The following is a 6838-nucleotide window of genomic DNA, read 5'->3' on the forward strand; positions in this document are numbered from 1 at the left end:
GGAGGATCAGGGTGAGCCAATCGGGGGATGGAGCTCCCAGCTACTGGAAGCCCCTTCAGTATTTGGAGTTCCTAGCTCTGGGGATACGCCATACGCTTCCAGCTACAGGAGGAGAGATTGCCATTGAAGGGGAGCCCAGGATTATGCCTGGGCTCTGCCTGCTCTGGTAAAATGACATGATGGGATCTGATGCTTGACCCCACAATTACACTTCTTGTGCTGCACATGTGGCATAGCAGGAGGTGTGATTGTTGGGATCACACATCAGATTCCATTGTGCCACCTTTTTCATGTCTGCCAGGGGCCTAAGATATATATGTAGAGCATAAGCTTTCATGAGCTAAAGCTTACTTCATCAGATGCTGTTTATCTGCCACCTCAGGAATATATATGTGTGTGTGTGTGTGTGTGTGTGTGTGTGTGTGTGTGTGTGTGTGTGTGTGTGTGTGCGCGCGCGCGCACACACACACACACACCTGAAGCAGCTGAGATGCTCATTGAATGTAAAAGGGTGTGTTACAAATGATACCCCAGCTGGAGTCTACATGGGTGTATATTCACTGCAGTTTTAACTTGAGTTTTAACAGTGCCGCCACCTCGCCCGGCCCGACATCGCTGCAGTTTTAACTTGAGTGATCAGCACCCAAATTTAAATAGAGAAACTAGCCTAGTCCACGGGCAAGCGTTGCAACACTGACCCATATGCAATGCTAACACTTCTTGGGGTATATCCCAGAATTCTTAGTGCTACAGTAAACTAATCTGCTCACTGATATTTAGAAAACTCTTTATCCCTTTGGATATGTGAGTAGACTTGTATAAAGGCAATAGAAGACTTTCAGCACTAGAATGATGTACCCTGTGTCCTCAGCACCAAGGGGGTGAGTTGCCAGCACAAGTGGGCTTGACCTCATCCCCCACTGCGCCAGCTAGCTGGTGTTTAAAGCAATACTGTACTTGAGTGAAAGATTTTTCATCATGGATAGTAGAGGAGTCGAGGGCAACAACCATGCAAAGTCTTGACTTAACTATGCAATGGGAACTCAGTCCTATGCTGCAGATGATGAAATGTTCTGGGAGCCAAGTCCATGTACACAAATGCACTCCACCCAGGGAGGGGTGCAAAGAGTATACTTGGAAGATAACAAGCATACTGTTGCACCATCCTGGCCTCTTTAGGAAGGAAATAGACATTGGTTCCATACTTAAACAGGAGGAAATGGAGCCACAGTGTGCATGCCTTCTGGGGAAGCAAAGAGGACACCTTAACCTTCTCCCCCTTAGGGAAACTATCGGATAGAATTGGAGGAAGTATTTTTTAGGCGTGTCTAGAGTGTAAGATTGCCTTAATCTGATCAAAATATATATGGCACCTACATAAAGAGAGCATGCTTTTAAAAGAACATTTTATAACACTGTGAACATATTCAATTAATACTTTAGCCTCCATTGATACTCCAGGCACAGACAGAAGTTACATTTTTTGTGCAATCAGCCCCCTGAAAGCTCTCTACATCCAAGCCTTGACACATGCACAGCTGCAGAGCCCATTAAAAGTGGCCAATCGGATGACAAATTAACCCTCATCTAATGAGGGATTAGATGGAGGCGCTCCACTTAGGCGTGCCTTATGGAACTTCTGTATGCTAGGGTCAATCCATCCCATGATCAGGGCTGAGCTGGTGCAGCCCAGTCCTATCCTCAGTGCTGTTTTCAGGGAGGAGGAGCGAGCTGCAGGCTGAGGTTTGCCCAGCCTGAGTTGGAGCAGGGGAGGGTGGATTGGAGTACCTCCCACCTTGTGGCCCCCCCCTCCAACTCCCTCCAGCTCAGGCCAGGCAAACTCCAGCTCCCTCTCCTCCCCTCCTCCCCCTTCCCTTCCTGCAGACAATCCCAAAGCTGGGTGGGGGAAGCGGTGCTAGGAGAGAGGGGCTGCAGGCAGGCTCCTCCGCTCAATTGACTCCAAAGTGGAGCTTAATTCCCCCCCCCCGCTGCCCCAGTGTCTGTTGGGTCAGGGAGGCCACTCTAACTCATGGTGCTTTATGTAAAGTGCTATGCATTAGAGTGGGGGCCTGCTTATCTGTCAGTGTCCTCCATTGCTGCCCCCAGGATGGCTCTTTTTAGGCAGCAAACCTTTAAAAACCTATTGAATGGGAAATTGTGGAGCAAGAAATCATTCACAGACTGGATACTGTTAGTATGGTTTAAACAGGGAGTATGGATTCTTAGCCCATTACCTGGATTAGCTTTTTGACCCCTCTGTTCCTCTAGGTACTTTGCTTGTTTAGCTCTCTCAGCACTGCCCAGCTCCCCTTCTTCCCCTTCACTCTTCCTTCTCCTACTCGCTTCCTACCTTTTGTATTCAAATCACTCTGCTCACTCTATACACTGCTCTATGCACATGCATTCACAGCACCTGTTAAAGGCAGCTCTAGCTCGGGGTAACTAGTGCTATATATATTTCTCTAATTTAGTAGTTTTATACGTTGCAAATCTGCCCTGCTTTCTCTTTAAAATAATTCAGGGTTTGCCAAAGAGCAAAAAACCTCTCCATCCCAATCTTTTAGTTGTGACTCTGTCAAAACTGATTTAAACTGGTCAAAACTTCAATGTGATGCTGCGTGTGTGGCTAGTAAAGTGAGCAAAACACTGGCTTGCATCCATAGATGCTTCTCAAGCAAATCCTGGGACGTCATTCTCCCATTGTACTTGGCCTTGGTGAGGCTGCAGCTGGAGTACTGTATCCAGTTTTGGGCTCCACAATTCAAAAAGGATGTGAAGAAGCTTGAGAGAGTGCAGAGGAGAACCATGCGCATGATCAGAGGTCAGGAAAACAGACCTTATGATGAGAGGCTGAGAGCCATGGGACTCTTCAGCCTGGAAAAGTGCAGGCTCGGGGGTGATGTGGTGGCCACCTATAAGTTTATTAGGAATGTTCACCAGGATCTGGGGGAACGTCTGTTCACCAGAGCGCCCCAAGGGATAACAAGATCGAATGGTCACAAACTCCTCTGCGACCGTTTCAGGCTGGACATAAGGAAGAACTTTTTTTACTGTCCAAGACCCCAAGGTTTGGAATAGACTGCCACCGGAGGTGATTCAACCACCCACTTTGAATGCCTTCAAGACACATTTGGATGTTTATCTTGCTGGGATCCTATGATCCCTGCTCACTTCCTGCCCCTGGGGCAGGGGGCTGTACTCGATGACCCTCCGTGGTCCCTTCCAGCCCAAATGTCTATGAAATCTATGAAACAGAGGCTGGCATACTGTGACTGAACCGCCAAGGAAGGGCTGCCATATCAAGGCATGTGACAGCTGAAAATTATGTCTGCGTTATAAAGGTGCTTGCTGAAGGCTCTATGAAGATTAGACCAAGTGTTTTTCTGTATTTGTTTATATATTAAGCTATATGTTGTTGCTAAGAGCCTAATTAAAGTTTAAGATGTAGTCAGGCCTTGTATAAAGTAAGGCCTAGTAAATTTAGCAAAGCCTTGAAGTAGTAAGGCCCTGTGGCATAGTTAAAATTAACCTTATCAAAAGAATGCAAGGATTGTACTGCTATTGGTCAGTCTAAGGACTGTTGAAGTACAAAGAATCTGAGTGGCTGTAAGTTACCAGCACAGTTCAGTAGTTATAAACTAGCTGAAACATCCAGAAATCATTCAGAAGGAAGATACAGCTCTATAAAAGGGAATAATTAGCTGTGACCTGGATCAGTGGTCCCGTGGATCTCGAGGAGCCCAACAACTAAATACCAGGGTCCTTCCCAGTACCTCTCAGACAGCGCTAATCAGGAACGCCTGACTTCGCTGAGCTTTGTAGAAAGAGAAACTTGTCGTACATCAGGCATCAGAGGGGACTGCCGATAAACTGCCAGTGTGAATTATTCTTGTCTGGCATTGTTTGTCTTGTTACTACGCGTAGTTGTGTTTTAGTTAAGTCAATAAACCTTTCTTACCTTTCTACCCATGACCATACTCTCAATCCCAAACCCTCCGCAGGCAGCTGGGACAAAAGGATAGCCAGTACCCAGAGCTGAGGTCTTAAACAGTAGACCAAGATGTGGGGTGCAGCCACAGAGAAAAAGGAGGCCCCGGCTGTGATAGCTGATGCTCCAACAAACCTTGAGATGTGTAGAAGCATGACCTCAAAGGGGGAAGCACTGGAAGAGGGCAAAGGACATGGGTAGAAGTCTGGGCTGGCTGAATAGATCAGGCTACCCACAAGGCTGCTACTGCCCCAAAGACCCCTCCCTCCCAGCAACAAACATCAATGTCACGGCAGGAGAGAGATGGGAGGTGAAAGGGAAGCAGGAAGGAGCAGGCAAGTGGGGTAGACCCCTAATGGTCTTACACTGCTACACTGACCCATTCCATGGAGAAAATATTCATGTTTCACAAGTATTTTTGTAACCACAATCATGTACTGCAGCTATAGTAGACACATATAAATATTTCAATAAATCATTTCTAGATTTCTGTCTATCCCTGACAGAGATGACTTAATATTCAGATAAAGAGTGATGAAATTAACTTGCCTTGAAAATACACCTGCATCCCAAACTTTTTCTTAGATTGTGAAGGCTGGAGCAGGAGACTGAACAACGAACTAGGGGTGGGAAAATGGCTGGGCCAAACTGGTGGCTATGCACCAGAAAAGACTATTCACAAGAGAGTGTACAGTCCACAGTCTGAACTAAAATCCAAACTCACCGTTCCCACCACTCTGCTGTCAAACAGTATGAAATACATTAGCAAAATGCCTTATCCCCATTACTGAGTGATGATCCACTGATGGATAATAAAAATATGCTATTGGTAATAGTTACGCTGTTAGCTCAAGTGTTAGTGGTCTGTGAATAGGATCTGAAGACAATGATGATGACACATACAGATGTCAATCTGATCCCAGAGGATGGAATTTCTGCCAGAGGTGGTTCAAGCCCACTTTGAACACCTTCAAGACACTTTTGGATGTTTATCTTGCTGGGATCCTACAATCCCTGCTGACTTTCTGCCCCTGGGCAGGGTGCTGGACTCGATGATCCTCCAGGGTCCCTTCACCCCGAATGTCTATGAAATCTATGAAACTGTCTGGATTTCATCCAGTAAATACTCTGACACACCAGAAACGCTTATAGCATTCCCAAGCATTCCAGGATTATAATGTGAAGAGTTTTGTCAGTGAAAATGAAAACAAAATTTAAAAATGCATAAAATTGCAAGAATCAAGAAGCAGCAGAATATTATGCCTCATTTTTTTAAGGCATGATTATGCACCTTATTCCATGAACCTTCTGGGAAATGACATGTTTAACTATGTAGACTAAAAGTGAGAGACATTCAAAAATACTTCTTGAAACCTGTACACTGCAAAACGGTCAGTTTAACAACTATAAGGGATCTGCCCCAACTGCCAGGACAAACAAGGTAGAACAACCCGGGGGCATGCTGTAATAGGCCTCCAGGGATGAAGGGCAAGAGAGAAGAGCAGGGTCCCTGTAAAAATCAGATTTTTGTAGCCCAGAGAGGCAAAACTCTAGGTTATCCAGCACAGAAACACAAAGATTTCTATCTTTGTGTCTTAAGGTTGCAGAAGCCTATGCTGCCCTGCAGGCTGAGAGCCACAGGTGGAACCCAAGCCAAGCAGTTAAGTAGAGCCTTCAGAATAACCAGAGGGGGATCAGCTGGTGGGGGAACAGGCTTGTTAACTGATTGAGAAGAATCCCCTGGGCCTGTTTACAAAGACTGGAGACAGGTGACCCAAAATGTGGATTTAAGACAGGGGCAGGCAATTATTTCACCTGGAGGGCTGCTTAATGAGTTTTGGTGAGATGTCAAGGGCTGCATGGGTAGCCCTGCCCCTTGACAGTTTCCCCGCCACTGGTCACCATACTGGGACCAGAAGTCCCACCCCCTAACCCATGACCTTTGCCATAGGAAGTCCCTCCCCCAGCCGCCCAGAAATACTCCCTTTTAGGAGCGGGGGTTGCCATCTTAGAACCAGAGAAAAATCAAATAATACACTAAAAGTCAAAAACCTACTATTAGGGCTATGCAAAGCTTCGGTTGCTGATTCAATTTGGCAGAGATTCGGCCCGAATCTGCGGCCGGATCTCCGAATCTGAATCGAACCAGAAGACCCTTTAATTTCTCCGAATCGAATTGGAACCCTCCAAGTTGATTTGGAGAGATTCAACGATTCAGAAATAAACACAGCTTTATATGTTTTTTCTGCATACCTCAAGGTACCAGGCGGCTCATGAATGCTGAGATGCTGGGGCAGATGGAGCATCCAATAGGAACATGGAGGGTCCCCAGTGTGTTTGGCGGTGAACCCGCAAGTGGAACAGAAGTCCTTACTGTCCACTTCTGGGTCCACCGCAGAGCACGCAGGGGACCTGCCTCCTGGCTCAGTGACTGGTGCTTCCTGGGTCTGGAGGGGGCATCCAGGGTCTCTCTGTGGCCGATCGCCGACTGAAAGGGGCATGGGGGCTCCGCCACTGAGCACTGGTGTGGTGCAGGTCTGGGCAGCACTGAGCGCTGGGGCAAGGAGCGCAGCCTGCCTGGCCCGTCTCTGTCATGGCGTCTCCACACGGCATGCCTGCAGCTCCCATGCTCACACCTGGGGAAGCCCCACACTGAACTCCATGGGGAAGCAGGGGGTTGGTCTCTTTCCACTCCCAGTGGAGTCTGGGGAGCAGGCCTGTCCCTAGGGGGTGCAAATTGGGGTAACCCTCTGCGGAGCCCTGCACTGTGAGGGGTCTCGCGGAGTTGGGCGAATTAGCAGCATCATGCAGCTGGGTGGAGCAGCAGCTCTGTATTCAACTGCAAGCTAC

The sequence above is a fragment of the Alligator sinensis genome, unplaced genomic scaffold (assembly GCF_000455745.1).
Source record: "Alligator sinensis unplaced genomic scaffold, ASM45574v1 scaffold145_1, whole genome shotgun sequence".
NCBI classification, from domain to species: Eukaryota; Metazoa; Chordata; order Crocodylia; family Alligatoridae; genus Alligator; species Alligator sinensis.